Below are 16602 nucleotides of genomic sequence, written 5' to 3'. Positions count from 1 at the left end.
GATGCAGGTGGACCAAAGTGCTTAATGTGAGGTAAATATAATGTAAGTGATGATGGAATTACAGTTACTCAAGGAGAATGCCTAATGAGGGCCTGAAGGATAGATGCGTTCTTGATAACATGTAGCATTATGGGGTAGTATGTAAACCCCTGTAAGACAGATGTAAAGGAAAATACTCAAAGGAGTTGCCGGAATAGGACTAGGTTGGCATATGAACAAACATGCTAATTCTTAGTGTAGGAACTGTGCGTACAGAGACCACCCGGGAGCTTGTTAAGACTAATTAACAGTTTATAACACTTTCCACCGCAGTGTTCTAAGTGTTCGTCTGGGTGGCCGTTGTTCACATGAACGACCACGAGGTAGTGGCTATCTTGTTCTCGAGAACGCAGCCAGCAGTGTTTGAGCGTTGAATTCATGGAACTGTTTTCAGACACTGAAACACCACTGGACTCTCAGGATCGCCTGTGTTCAGTTCTATGCAACTTAGAAGAGCACTGTTCAGTGGAAACGTTCCCACGAACAAGGTGAACAAACTCCAGGATAAGAACATTGACTATGTTCGGTATTTTGTTCAGTTTTTAAACTACCGAACTAGACTGACCGCAAGCCCTGATTCTCTGGAACTGTTTTGGGCATGGGACCATGCGTGCGGTCGTGCAAATTATGACTTCCAGGAAATTCCTGAACCCCTGAACTGATCTGGGTGATTTTTGGATATGTTGGTCACTCATCAGGGCTATCAGGGGATGTAACTTTTGTGGAAGTTTTGTGTTTTTAAAGGTATTTGGTTTTTTTTGTAAAGATCTATGTTTTCTGTGCCTGGAAATAATTGAGTTTATTACAGTTTCAATTATCTACCAGGCACAGAGGAGGGTTTATCTTGTTTTATGTGCGAGTGTCCTGGAACTGAGAGCCAATGTAATCATGTGTATGTTTTTACTGTAGTCTACTCTCAGGTCCAGGGGGAGTGCCCCTTTCATGGGGACCTGCATATAAGGCCAGTTGTGGCTGCCAATAAAGGTGTTCCAGTTTACCCTCAACACAGAGCCTTGTCTCATACTTGTAGGGGAAAGCTATACCAGCTATAATCCCTACTCTTGGAATTGTTCTTTGGATTGCTATAATCACTAGTTCTTGTATGAACTTCACAGCTATACTCTCTTGGAGGGACGGCGAGACCTCAGCCAAGCTGCGGCAGCTAAGGGTCTACGGTGCTTATGGTGTCTGGTGCGGTGCTTCTGGAACTTGGCGACAACTAGGAAGCATCGATTGGTTGAGGCCAGGCGGTCCTACACATCCCAGAAGATTGGAAATTAGCAAATGTTCTGCCAATTCACAAGAAAGTTAGTGGGAGGGAGTCATGCAACTAAAGGCCAGTAAGCCTTAATTCAGTAGTGGGGAACGTAATGGAAACCATGCTAAAGAATAGGATTGTTAAACATCTAAAATCACATGGATTTCAAGATCAGAGACAACATGGGTTTACTTCAGGTAGATCATGCCAAACTAATCTTATTGATTTCTTTGATTTTGTAACTAAAATAATAGATCAATGTGGTGTAGTAGACATTGCTTACCTAGCTTTCAGTAAGGCTTTTGACACTGTTGCACATAAAAGCTTACCAATAAACTGCAATCTTTGAGTTTGGATTCCAATATTGTTGAATGGGTTAGGCAGTGGCTGAGTGACAGGCAACAGAGGGTTGTAGTCAATGGAGTATATTCAAACCAGTGGGTACCAACCTCGGAGATCTATACTTGGACCCATTCTCTTCAACATTAATATTAGTGATATTGCAGAAGGTCTGGATAATAAGGTATGTATTTTTGCTGATACAACAATTTGCAACAATGTTGACGTTCCAGGAGGGATTAACCAAATGGAAAATGATTTAGGTAAAATAGAAAAAATGGTCAGAGCTGTGGCAACTGATATTTAGTATGGATAAGTGCATTTTGGGCATAAAAACCCAAGGACAGAGTATAGAATATTTGATACAGTTCTAACCTCAACATACGAGGAAATGGATTTGGGGCTAATCATTTCAAATGACTTGGGTAAGCAGACAGTGTAACAGAGCGGCAGGATATGCTAGCAGAATACTTGGTCGTATAGGGTATTATCAGTAGAAATAATAGTTTGCAGATATCTACGACCTGCAAACTCTCTTTGTCCTAAGGATGAGCATAACAACCTAGCAAAGCTAGTGGATATGTGGCAGCATTCTGGAAAATATTTTGCCGTGCTAAAAACGCTTGTGCTGTGCTCCTGCACAGCAACAGTGTTTTTAGCCAGTCAGGTGATCAGGACAGCCGTGCAGCTCGCGGCAGCCCTGATCATCTCATATTTTAAAATCGGGACACTGCGGATGGTTTAACTAATACAGAGACGAAGAACCTCATAATGTAGGATAGAAGTCAATGTACAAAAAACACACAACGTACTATATATAATAAAAAAGGAAAAGCGTCACCACAGACAATATAAGGGGGTACCAACTTTTTATGTACCCAGCCAAACATGAAATTACACCTATGTAAAGGTTATAGAAACACAGTGAAAGGACAGTATAATAAAGTAACAATAAATAAGAAACATTTCTCAAGTACTGACCGTTAATAGAAGCATGTGAAAATGTGACAAAACAATCCTTGATCATAAAGGTGAAAAGGCAAATGGTTTATGTGAAAAATATTGGGATAACTCATAAACAAAGAACTTCTGAAGCCATTTTATTAACCTCCACAACAACTATTTAGAAGGGTCATTGTCTTGTTGATCCTGTCTGGGCACCAGATTGTAATCTGTGACGAGAAACAGAAAAAATATATATGTATAAGCGAGAGGAAGGTCTCTCACTGCTGCTTTTGAAGCTGAAGCCCCTCTGATAAAATGAACCTTAAAAACCATCACATCAATACCAGCTACAGACATAGCAGACAGTATCCTTAGCTGGCCAAAAAGGTTTCCAGAAGTGATAAATAATTGCAAAAAGTCTTCTCTGACTGGGGCAGAAAGATTCAAGTACAGGTATAACAAATTAACTAAACATAAACCCGGCTCAGCAGAGTCCTGCACCAAATCCAGTTCTACAGGACCCGGGTGAATATGGGAAGTCTTCCGTCTCCCTTTTATGACATGAAAGCCCCCTGGAGTTCGAGACAAACATGGTTCGATAATATTTATCTGGGTTAATTCTGAGCTGCCAGAGCTAAAGCTAGAATTTAAGAGACGTACATCTTAAGTCAATCTGGTCATTGTCCAAAGAATTAAGGTAGTTTAATAAAATATCCACATCCCAAGTGGAAATGTATCTTAGAGTAAAAGGACGGCAAAATGATAGCCATTTTAGCAACCTGAGGTAAAGGATATCTTGGGTCAGATTAGGGATTAGAAAATTGAATGCAGAACCATACTAATGATATTTGAGGGCATAGGCGTGCGCATGGGGTGTGCCGGGTGTGCCTGGGCACACCCTAATCCCTGCGGCACGCACTATGGATTGAGTCCTGCAGAAACAGCGTTCCTGCACTTTTCTTTAAGCAGGAACGCTGTTCCTGCAGGCACTCAGCGCCCCAAATGCTCCCTTCCTCCCCGTGTTCCCCCGTCATCCCCCCTCTCTCCATATCAGCCGCGGTGAGGGAGCTGTGTGCTCTCTGCTCCCTCTCGCCGCGTGGGCTGTCTGCAGACGCTGGGAGCCGGAGTATGACGTCATATTCCGGCTCCCAGCTACAGCAGACAGCCCGCGCGGCGAGAGGGAGCAGAGAGCACACAGCTCCCTCACCGCGGCTGATATGGAGACAGGCACCCGCCCACTGCAACCAAGGGACAAGTCCACGCCAGCACTCCAGGTAAGGAGGCTGGGTGGACATTTTTTTATTAAAAAAATAATAATTTGTGAGTGTGTGTCTGTGAATGTGTGTGTGTGAATGTGTCTGTGAATGTGTGTCTGTATGTGTGTCTGTGAATGTGTGTGTGTCTGTGAATGTGTGTGTCTGTGAATATATGAGTGTGTGTCTGTGAGTGTGTGTCTGTGAGTGTGTGTGTCTGTATGTGTGTCTGTGAATGTGTGTGTGTCTGTGAATGTGTGTGTGTGTCTGTGAATGTATGAGTGTGTGTCTGTGAATGTGTGTGTGTGTGTGTCTGTGAATGTGTGTGTGTGAATGTGTCTGTGAATGTGTGTCTGTGAATGTGTGTGTGTCTGTGAATGTGTGTGTGTCTGTGAATATATGAGTGTGTGTCTGTGAGTGTGTGTGTCTGTGAGTGTGTGTGTCTGTATGTGTGTCTGTGAATGTGTGTGTGTCTGTGAATGTGTGTGTGTGTGTCTGTGAATGTATGAGTGTGTGTCTGAGAATGTGTGTGTGTGAATGTGTCTGTGTGTGTCTGTGAATGTATGAGTGTGTGTCTGTGAGTGTGCGTGTGTGTGTACGCATGTATGTATATGTGTGTGTATATATACATATATATAAATACACACACACACGTGTATATTTTTTTTTGGGGGGGGGGGTTGGGAATCTTGGGAGAGTTCCCACACATTATTCCACAGGACTTGTACCCTCCCGATCTCCCCTGTCGGCTCACACAGAGCCGGCGCTATCTGAGTGCCGGCTCTGCTCTAAGCCTCCATGGGCCGGCAGGGAGATCAAAGATCTACCTCACCGGCCCACAGCAGCATGGAGGGAGGCAGGAGAGGACCCAGGGAGCTCTAGACAGCAGCTCCGCTAGGTTCCTCTCGCGATATCTGAGCGTTGCCGCAGCAACGCTCAGATCTTGCGAGAGTTAACTCTAGCCCAGCAGGCTAGAGTTCACTCTCCACTGGACCACCAGGGATGGCACATGCTAGCAAGGTTCCCCCCTCCCTACATAAGGTCAGAAGTGAGGGGGGATATTTACTAATCTGCCCCCACCTCCACAATCCCTCCAAACATACAGCACACACACACATACAGCACCCTCACACATACAGCACCCTCACACACAGCACACTCACACATACAGTACACATACAGCACCCTCACACATACAGTACACATACAGCACCCTCACACACACAGTACACTAACCACACCCTCATAAACACACACAGCACCTTTACAAACACACAACACCCTTGCACACTAACAGCACCCTCACAAACACACACACACACACACACACGACACTCACACAGCACCCTCACAGGACAAACACACACCCTCACACACAAACAGCACCACACACAAACAGCACCCTCACAAACACACACACACACACAAACACCCTCACCCACACATTACACTAACAGCACCCTCACACACACTAACAGCACTTGCGCGCGCACACACACACACACACACACACACACAGCAGTGTATGTATGTGTATATATATATGTGTGTATATGTATATACACACACACACATATACATGCGCCGTGTGTTTGTGCTTTAGGGTGCACACCCTAATGCAATAGGCTGCGCACGCCTATGTTTGAGGGTGAGGAATTCCAGAGCTAAGGGAATTGTGTTAGATTCATGAGAAGGAAACTTTCTATGCTTTAAATTCCTCGATCATCTCTCTGTATCTTACCCTGGTCCTGCGTCATAATGAAGAATTAACTATGTTTTAAACCCGGTCAGACAGAAGCGGATGAGTTAAAAGCCTACTGGGGCTGTGATCCACATAAGTTGGCGAAGTTTGGTTAAGAGATCCCTGGAAGAAATCTGCTGTCCAGCCTAATGGTACCTTTGATTACCTGATTAGAGGTTGGATCAGGGTGGCACCATGGTCTGGTGGTCCAGATAAGGTACACTAAAATCAGATTAGGCACCCTGTCCCTGCAAAGCTTCTCTAATACTTTCATCAGAATAGATAGTGGGGGGAGGGGGGCATGGGCTCCTCTGCTACTACCTGAGGGTCTTGATCCCCCCCGTGATGACAAAAGTGAGCTTGCTGAGAAACTTCCTGGGACGAACCTGTAGGGCTGCCAGAACGACCCTTGGTCTGAAAGGGCTTCTGCCAACTTGGAAAGCTCTTCTTTATATCAAAAAAATAACTCCTAGCCTTATATTGTCCTTTAACCTCATGTATAAAAGAAGGGCCAATGTAAAAGAGTCTTCTAAATTAGGGAACCCCTGTGATTTAGAGGCCAAATCAGACATGCCTGCCGCGTGCAGCCAGCAGGTTCTGTGCATGTTGGAAAAATAATTGAAGGATTGATCAATAATAAGCACAGCTCTGCTGGAAGTTTTCAAAAGTGTCATCTTAGAACCCTATAAAGCTGGTAGAGAAGGGTTATGAGAGGATCCCTCCCTCTCTGCCTTAACTAACATAAGCAGAATGGGGCCAACAGCATCCACAATTTTAAACTGTATATTGCGAAGTGTCTGATCCATGGGATCCGCAGAAACACTGCTTTCTGTAATGGATACCAGTGCTGGATCAACTTCAGGAGCCATAAGTGCCTGCATGCCAGGGATACCAATATTGTTTCTAAGGAGGAGATCATCCTCTTTAACTAATGGGGATCTGAAAGCTAGTTTGGCAAAATTCCTGACTTCTGCTGGATGGCACATCTTAAATTGAACAATTTTGAAGGAAGCACTTTACCTAAAAAGCTCACCATGGCCATCTGAATGTTGCTCAACTTCCTTTGTTCAGTGGAAGCTGCAGAGCGAACCACCTCCTCAGACTCCCAATCAATCTCAGGTAATCCCTGTCTGGAGCAGAACCGGCTTAGGGAGGATGAATGAGCAAATGCTGAGGTTGACGGTGAAAGACTGACAGCACTCAAACGAGTCTTGTCCCTTTTGTGTGAAAACTGCTTAGAAACCTCAAACGAGGGAAACACACATTTAGCTTTTGGAGGTACTGTCCCTTTAAATCGTTGACTACTCAAACGAGAGTGAAGGGAAGAGGGACCAAAATCATGTTCATCATCAGAACTTGAAGAAGATGAAAGGCAACCCTTCTTTTTTTCTTTACAGGTGACTGGGACCATGTCCTCCTCAGAAGATGAAGAGGGTAGGTCCCTGGCCAGGAAGGCTCTCTTATGTAGTCTTCCTGGCTATCTCTAGGAGAGACATCCACCATGTCTGTGGCAGATGCAGAAATGGAGTCCTCAATTAATGTTGCTATTGTAAAATCTGAAGTGATCAGGGCTGCCAGGAGATGCACGGCTGTCCTGATCACCTGATTGGCTAAAAATGCTGTTGCTTTGCAGGAGCACAGCACAAGCGTTTTTAGCATGGCAAAATATTTCTCTAGTTTTGCTAGGTGGTTATGCCACCCGGAGGGACAAAATGAAGTGCTCATACCATTGTACAGAGCACTGGTGAGACCTTACTTTGAGTATTGTACACAGTACTGGAGACTGCATCTCCAGAAGAAAATTTGATACTTTGGAGATAGTTCGAAGAAGGGCTACAAAACTGGTGCACGGATTGCAATGTAAAACTTACCTGGAAAGATCTTAACATGTATAGCTTGGAGGAAAGACGAGACAGGGGGGGATATGATAGAAACATAAAAGGAATCAAACACCATAAAGGATGAGATTATATTTAAAAGAAGGAAAACTAGCACATGAGAACATAGTCTTAGATTAGAGGAGCAAAGGTTTAACAATAATATCAGAAAGTATTATTTTACTGAGAGAGTAGTGGATGCATGGAATAGAAACATAGAATGTCACGGCAAATAAGAACCTTTTGGCCTGTCTAGTCTGCCCAATTTTCTAAATACTTTCATTAGTCCCCAGCCTTATCTTATAGCTAGGATAGGCTTATGCTTAAACTCCTTCACTGTGTTAACCTCTACGACTTCAGCTTGAAGGCAATTCCATGCATCCACTACCCTCTTAGTAAAGTAATACTCCCTGATATTATTTTTAAACCTTTGCCCCTCTAATTTAAGACTATGTCCTCTTGTTGTGGTAGTTTTTCTTCTTTTAAATATAGTCTCCTCCTTTACTGTGTTGATTCCCTTTATTAAGCTATACATGTTAAGATCCTTTAATCTTTCCTTGTAAGTTTTATCCTGTAATCCATGAACCAGTTTAATAGCCCTTCTCTGAACTCTCTTCAAAGTATCAATATACTTCTGGAGATACGGTCTCCAGTACTGTGTACAATACTCCAAATGAGGTCTCACCAGTGTTCTATACAATGGCATGAGTATTTCCCTCTTTCTACTTCTAATACCTCTCCCTATACAGCCAAGCATTCTGCAAGCATTTCCTGCTGCTCCATAACATTGTCTGCCTACCTTTAAGTCATCTGAAATATTTACCCCTAAATCCCTTTACTCAGATGTTGACGTTAGGACTCTCAAATATTCTATACTCTGCCCTTGGGTTTTTATGCCCAAGATGCATTATCTTGCACTTATCCACATTAAATGTCAGTTGCCACAACTCTGACCATTTTTCTAGTTTACCTAAATAATTTGCCATTTGGCTTATCCCTCCTGAAACATCAGCCCTGCTACATATCTTAGTATCATCAGCAAAAAGACATACCTTACCATTAAGACATTGACTAAAACCCTCTGTTGCCTGTCACTCAGCCACTGCCTTACCCATTCAATAATCATAGGCGTGCGCAGCCTGTTGCATTAGGGTGTGCACCCTAAAGCACAAACACACGCCGCGTGTATATGTATTTTTATATACACATACATATACATACATTCACACACACATATATATATACAAATATAAATAGGTGCAGTGTGTGTGATTGTGAGCGGTGCAGCGTGTAAGGGGTGCAGTGTGTGTGTTACTGTAAAAGGTACAGTGTGTGTGTGTTATTGTAAAAGGTACAGTGTGGTGTAATTGTGAAGGGTGCAGTGTGTGTAATTGTAAGGGGTACAGTGTGTGTAAATGTGAGGAATGCAGTGTGTGTGTGGGCACAGTGAGTATGATTGTGAGGGGTGCAGTGTGTGGGGGGGTACAGTGTGTGTAATTGTGAGGGGTACAGTGTGTGTGTGATTGTGAGGGATGCAGTGTGTGTGGGGTACAGTGTGTATGATTGTGAGGGGTGCACTGTGTGGGCGACAGGGGATAGGGGGGTGGAGGGGCAGTGACAGGGGTTAGGGGGTGGAGGGGCAGTGACAGAGGGTAGGGGGGTGGAGGGGCAGTGACAGGGGGTTGGAGGGGCAGCAACAGGGTTTAGGGGGGTGGAGGGGCAGTGACAGGGGCTAGGGGGGATAGAGGGGTAGTGACAGGGGCTGTGGGGGGGGTGGAGGGGCAGTGACAGGGGGTTGGGGTGGAGGGGCAGTGACAGAGGGTAGTGGGGGTAGACGGTTAGTGGCAGGGGTTAGGGGGGTAGAGGGGTAGTGGCAGATGTTGGGGGTAGAGGGGTAGTGACAGGGGTTAGCGGGGTAGATGGGCAGTGACAGGGGGTTAGGGGTGTGGAGGGGCAGTGACAGGGGTTGTGGGGGTAGAGGGGTAGTGACAGGGGTTGGGGTAGATGGGCAGTGACAGGGGTTAGGGGATAGAGGGATAGTGACATGGGTTAGGGGGGTAGAGAGGCAGTAACAGGGGATGTGGGGGAGTGGAGGGGCAGTGACCGGAGATAGGTGGTAGTGACAGGGGTTGGGGGGTAGAGGGGCAGTGACAGGGGTTAGGGGGGTAGAGAGGCAGTGGCAGAAGGTAGGTTTGTGGCAGGGGTTAGGGGGGTAGAGGGGTAGTGGCAGAGGTTGGGGGTAGAGGGGTAGTGACGGGGTTAAGGGGGTAGATGGGCAGTGACAGGGAGTGAGGGGAGTGGAGGGGCAGTGACAGGGGTTGTGGGGGTAGAGGGGTAGTGACAGGGGTTGGGGGTAGATGGGCAGTGACAGGGGTTAGGGGGTAGAGGGATAGTGACAGGGGTTAGGGGGGTAGAGAGGCAGTAACAGGGGATGTGGGGGAGCGGAGGGGCAGTGACATGAGATAGGGGGTAGTGACAGGGGTTGGTGGGTAGAGGGGCAGTGACAGGGGTTAGGGGGGTAGAGGGGCAGTAACAGGGGATGTAGGGGTAGTGACAGGGGTTGGGGGGTAGAGGGGTAGTGACAGGGGATAGGGGTGTGGAGGGGCAGCGACAGGGAGTAGGGGCCACGACAGGGGCTAGGGGGGTGGAGAGGCAGTGACAGGGGGTAGCGGGGGTAGACAGTTAGGGACAGGGGTTAGGGGGGTAGAGGGGCAGTGACAGGGGTTAGGGGGTAGAGGGGTAGTGACAGGTGTTAGGGGGGTAGAGACAGGGGTTGGGGGGTAGATGGGCAGTGACAGGGGGTGAAGGGAGTGGAGGGGCAGTGACAGGGGTTTGGGGGGTAGAGGGGTAGTGACAGGGGTTGGGGGTAGAGGGGTAGTGACAGGGGTTGGGGGTAGAGGGGTAGTGACAGGGGTTAGGGAGTAGAGAGGCAGTAACAGGGGATGTGGGGGAGTGGAGGGGCAGTGACAGGGGGTAGAGGGGTATTTGACAGGGGTTAGGGGGGTGGAGGGGCAGTGACAGGAGGTAGCGGGGGTAGACGGTTAGTGACAGGGGTTAGGGGGTAAAGGGGCAGTGACAGGGGTTAGGGGGTAGAGGGGTAGTGACAGAGCTTGGGGGGGTAGAGGGGTAGTGACAGGGGTTAGGGGGGTAGATGGGCAGTGACAGGGGGTGAGGGGAATGGAGGGTCAGTGACAGGGGTTAGGGGGGTAGAGGGGCAGTGGCAGAGGGTAGGGGGGGTAGAGGGGCAGGGGGTAGTAACAGGGGGTTGGGTGGGGGGCAGTGAGTGACAGGGGGTAGAAGGGGGTGGGGGCAGTGAGTGACAGGGAGTAGAAGGGGGGTGGGGGCAGTGAGTGACAGGGGGTAGAAAGGGGGTTTAAATACCTTCCCTGGTACTCCAGTGGGCGCCCTCTCTCTTCAGTCTGCAGCTCCGCCGGGAGTGAGCTGCAGACCACATGGTGAGTCTCGCGATCTCACTCCCGGCGGAGCTGCAGACTGAGGCTGGATCTCCGTCAGGGCAGACGGACAGGAGGGGCCTCGCACCCAGCGGCATTGTGGGCAAGCCGCCGGCCCCCTCCTGTGTGGTGGACCCGACAGGTTAGTCTGCCCTAAGGCAGTGCAGCACGGAGGTGTGATTAGGGTGTGCCCCGGCACACCCCGTGCGCACGCCTATGCCAATAATATTGGAATCCAATCTAAAGATTGCAGTTTATTAATAAGCCTTCTATGTGCAATAGTGTCAAAAGCCTTACTAAAATCTAGGTAAGCAATTTCTACTGCACCATCCTGATCTATTATTTTAGTTACCCAATCAAAAAAATCCTACTCGCTGAAGTGGTAGAGTCAGGGAGTTTAAGCATGCGTGGGATAGGCATAAGGGTATCCTAGATATAAGAGGCTTATGGAAGTATTTAGAAAATCAAGCAGACCTGATGGTCTGAATGGTTCTTATCTGCCGCCACATTCTGTTTCGCTTTTTTTTCTTTGTCTTTGGGGTTGATGTAATTTGTAGCCATGAATAGTTTGAAATTAAGGCATTGCTTATTTTTGTAAGACTCATGCATTATCCTAATGTTTTTAATTGTAAATTAATATTACAAAATAAGTAAATAAACTTGCGTTTTATCAATGCACACTCTAAGCACCATAATCAGTACAGCCTGCTATAGTGGTAATGGTGCCAGAAGTTCCCGGAGCCCTCCCAGATTAAGTAGTTAACCTGTTTGAGAATGCATTGACAGTTAATCTGTCAGTTGTCTCCTCCACTCGAGCTGGAAGCTCCTACAAGTAACTTCCTTTTGCTCCACTTGGTGCTGGGATGGCTCATTGGCGGAGAGTACAGTTGAGTGGTCTCAGCCAATGAGTGCATCCCTGCACTGTCAGGCCTAGTCAGTACAGTAGCTTCAAGCTGCAGAGAAGTGGCAGCAATTACCAGGTAAGTTGTCAAACCAGTCTCAAACGGTTTTACTTTTTACTGTTATGAAGTGCCAGGGTATGGCTGGCACCATTATCACTATTGTGGGCTGTAGTGATTAACAATGTGGAGTGATTCTTTTAATCCTACAAATATTATACTAACAGTGTGCAAAACACATTGTAGAAAATACAAATGGTATATCTTTTCAAACTATATTACAATATATTGCTTATTTACTAAAACTGCCTTTTGTTTCATTTTTAGGTTCTGTGAAACCAACGGAATATCATTGATTGTGAAAGCTTGTTATAATATTCTGGATATGCCAGTGCCCAGCAGTGGAAACAAACTACTTCACATTCACAGTATAACAGCACAAAATATTGCACAAAAGTTAAATAGTGAGGAAGGGTTATTCTTCAACCATTTGTGTTGCTTCTCTTGTGGGACTATTAATTCAACTATCTTTTACCATTATTTGCTATAACCCAAAGACATTGCTCATGAAACACATTTTGATAAAATGTATATTACATGCTTAATTTGAAAAAAATATAGGACACTAATTCTGAACTATTTTCTATGCATTGTTAAAATGTGTAATTTAATTTAACTTGCAATGTTTTCCAATATTTTATATTTATCTAAAAAATAAATTGAAAGGGTTTTATTTAGCAAATTCTACTGAAAATGTTAACATGTGTATATGATACTATATAATGCAAGTTTTTAAAATTCACAAAGTTTCTATTTTAGCTTGATAATTGTAGAAACACGAGATAAAACATTTCATTATTGTATAATTGTATCTATCCCATCACTATTCATAAGAAGTAGTGAACTGGGTATTTTCACTTTACTCTATCAGACATTCCAAGGTGACAAAAATAAAATTTTTCTGTTCATGTATTTCTGTAGTGAAACTTTAGCCTTCATCTTTTTTTTAAGAAACAACAATGTTTGAAATAAAAAAAAAATTCAATTTGACAATTTTGATTGATTTTAGTAAGCATCTTTAGTAAGCAAACATTGTCACAAAGTACATATTCTATCAAAAACATAATTTTAAATTTAACCCCTTAATGCCGTTACGGCGTTCTATGCCGTCCCACATTAAATGGGCTTTAAAGCCGTTGCGGCGGCATAGAACGGCTTGCAGCCCCAGGAGCTCGGAGGTACTTAACTCCGCCGCGATCCTCTTCTGGAGGACTGCCTGACAGCCCAGGCAGCCCTCCCCGGCAAATGAGGCCCCCGGGGGCCATGTGATCACTCTCGAAGAGCGATCACATGGCCCCCTATAGCTGGCTGTTGATCTGCCATCAGGGGGACTGTCTGAAATGTCAGACAGTTCCCTTCCTGGTGGGAAGTGTAAAAAAAATTCTAAAACATGTTTTAAAATAAATTAAATGTATTTTTATATATATATATATATATACAAATGGAAAGAGTGCACTCGAAAGGTCTTCTTAAGGATATAAACAATTTATTTTGCCAAATTTCAAAAGACATACAAGTCGACGTTTCAGTCCTCGTGGGACTTTTTTCAAGACAATGAAAGACGGAAAAACAGTGATTTAAATATACATTGCAGGTGATTTGATTGGAGAGTAAGTTATATGAAAGAGAGGCTGTGCAAACGTGAAAGTGGTTATTCAATTTTGAAAAATAGGGATTAACCCCTTGAGTGCCTAAATAAAAAAGGCCTGAAGGTGAATGTGGTTACGGCCAAATATCTAATAATCTGCGCTCGCAGACATATATTAAAATTCAAGGATAAGAAATAAGAAATATCGAAGCCACCTTAAAATGACTAAATGTTTAAGACTCTATTTGAATATTTAAACAAATTTGTTAAACTGAGCTAAACAGTATTTTACGTTTGCTACATTTTTAAACATTAACATAAGGTGGCTGCGTATAGATTGGAATTCCCCGTGTCAATAGATACATTGTAACAAAACTTCAAAGTATATTTAAATGCCCCGCGGGGGTACTATGTATGTACTAAATTGTATTACAAATTAACGGCCATACAGTCTATAGAGTATAACAGGGGCAACCATCAGCCAACATATTCTAGCTAAATAAAAATAATATATGAATAATATGTGGTGGATTTAACAAAAAGTCTCATGAGTTAATCACCAGTTATGATTTTTCTATGACCTTTAGTACAGATATATCAATTACTATTATCTTCTTTATCTTTTCGGGATGAAGCAGCTGAGTGGGTTGATTTCATTAAGTCCCCCCGGGGACAAAGTTCCTAATGTAAAGATCCAGAAGGCTTCTCTTTGAAGAAGTAGGACGTCTCTGTCACCCCCCCTGTTCGGGGCCGGAACATGTTCAATGCCCATAAATTTCAATGTGGGCAGTGTGTGCCCTATTTCCAGAAAATGTTTGGCTATGGGGGTGGTTGCTATGCCGCTAGACAACGCAGTCCTAATAGTGGATCTGTGTCCCCTCATGCGCTCCCTGAGGTCATTAGACGTTTTGCCGATATACATGAGTCCACATGGGCAGGTAATGCGATATACTACATGTGTAGTGGTGCACGTGATCCTTTGCCGTATCTTGTCTTCTTTACCTGAGCGAGGGTGGTAAAACGTTTTGCCCGGGGTCATACTATTACAAGCCATGCACTTCAGGCAACGATAACAGCCTGGACTTTGAACAGACTGATGCGCCTTGGATATATCCGTATGAACCAGATAATCTCTCAGGTTCCTGTTTCTCCTATAACTAATCATAGGGGTATTTTGGAATATCGTCGGTAGTGTTTTGTCTTTTTTAAGAACCTACCAGTTGTGTCTTACTTTCTGGGACATCTCTCCGGATAATGAATGGAACGTTTGAGGGAAGATCATTCTATTTTGGTTGCTTTTAATTTTAGGGCCGTCGGTGTAATTTTTGAGTGCTTTTGAATATGCACACTCCAGCAATTGTCTTGGGTATCCACGTTGTGAAAATGTTTCAAACATTTCTTGTACCTGGTTTGCTGCTTTTATAGAATCAGAGTTGTTCCTCAGTATTCTCATAAATTGAGATACCGGTAAAGATTTTATAAGATTGGGTGGGTGGTGACTGCTGGCGTGTAGTAACGTATTGCGGTCAGTTTCCTTGGCAAATAAAGTGTACCCCAGCTTGTTGTTTTCTATGAAAATTCGAAGGTCCAAGAAATCGATTTGTTGGTTATTAATTTGATGGGTAAGTCTTACTGGTGAATCCAGTTGATTCAATGACCCTATCATATCATGGAGACATTGTTCTTCACCCGTCCATATGATGAGCACGTCATCGATGTATCTCAGGTATTTCAGGATATGATGACCATATTTTTGAAGAATGTGTACCTGTTCATATGCATGCATGTATGCATTAGCATACATGGGTGCCATAGGGGCACCCATCGATGTTCCGGATATTTGTATATAGAATGCTTTTTCAAATCGAAAATAATTGAGTGTAAGGCATAATTCCAATAATTCAAGTATATATTCAATCGGGGGCTCTATACGTTCTTGGTACTGTGTTAGTACTTGGCGCATCGCCTGAATTCCCTCCTCATGGGGAATTATGGTGTATAAACTGCTTACGTCGATGGCTGCTAAGTAGACTCCTTGTGGGGGGAGTTCTATAGAGTTTAAGGCTGTTATGACTTGTGCCGAGTCTTTGACATAGGTAGGTAGTGACATTACCGTTTTTTTAAATTTTGCGTCTAACCATTTCCCTATGGGTTCTAATAATCCCCCGATCGCCGATACTATCGGTCGTCCTGGTGGGCGCTCCAGGTTTTTATGAACCTTAGGCACTGTGTATATGATCGGGCACCGAGGGTGGGTTTCAAATAAGTACTCATATTCCGTGGTGGTGAGGAAACCTGCTACTAAGCCCCTTTGCAGTGTCTGTTGGACAACTTTACTGAATTCATAGGTGGGGTCTATTTGCGTGTATTCATAGACTCTGGTATCTTTTAATTGTTTAAGGATTTCCTCCTTATAGTCGTCATATTGTTGGACGACTATTGCGCCTCCCTTGTCCGCTGGGCGTATGGTAATGGACATATCTTTAGCCAGGCTGTTTAAGGCTTCTCTTTCATCTTTAGATAAATTCGGACGTCTTTGGTTCCGGGTGGTTGTAACCTTCATGGTATCAAATTTTAACATTTGTGAGAATGTTTTTAATGTGGGGTTTAGGTTGGAGGGGTCAAAGGTGCTTCTCATTTTGAACTTTTCACTGTTCTCCTCACTTTGATGTTGTTGATTAGAACTTTTGAAGAAATCTGCTAAACGGAGTTTTCTATTAAATTGAAATTGCTCAATTTCCCATTGGAATTTGTTGATATTAGCAGTCGGAACAAATGAAAGTCCTTTATTTAGAAGCATAATTTCTGTAGTGGTAAGGTTCCTAGTGGATAGATTAATGATAGGGTTAACTAGCGTCTCCTTGGCGGTCGTCCCCTGTGTCCAGTGCCTTTTCCCTTTCTGTCCCCTCCTGGTGTAATTTTGATGTTTGGAGGGCGCTCTGTGCCTTGGTGGTTCCCACTTGTGGTTTCTCTCACCAGGCCAAGACCCGGTTCTAAAAAAGATGTATTATACGATGCTGTGGTATTAGAGTAAGCCCCCTCTCTTTGCGAATCCTTGTAATCAGAGTCAGATGCCGACTCTCCCGAGGTAAAGTCGACAGTAGATGCAATTGGTTTTCTAATTCTAGGCTTGTAGGTTCTATATGCGGGT

General features: G+C 44.5%; 1 protein-coding gene across 2 annotated transcripts in view; it reads left to right on the top strand.

The window, feature by feature from the left end:
• Positions 1-12851, top strand: part of TMEM238 (transmembrane protein 238) — a 65064-nt gene extending 52213 nt beyond the window's left edge. For both annotated transcript variants that reach the window (XM_063435690.1, XM_063435689.1), the window contains exon 3: positions 12131-12851. The gene's annotated coding sequence lies outside the window, so the exon portion shown is untranslated. The remainder of the gene's footprint in view (positions 1-12130) is intronic.
• The last annotated feature ends 3751 nt before the right edge of the window (positions 12852-16602 follow it).

This window comes from Pelobates fuscus, chromosome 11 (assembly GCF_036172605.1).
Source record: "Pelobates fuscus isolate aPelFus1 chromosome 11, aPelFus1.pri, whole genome shotgun sequence".
NCBI lineage: Eukaryota > Metazoa > Chordata > Amphibia > Anura > Pelobatidae > Pelobates > Pelobates fuscus.
The sequence above is the reverse complement of the archived record's forward strand: the minus strand, read 5'-3'. Positions and strand labels throughout refer to the sequence as shown.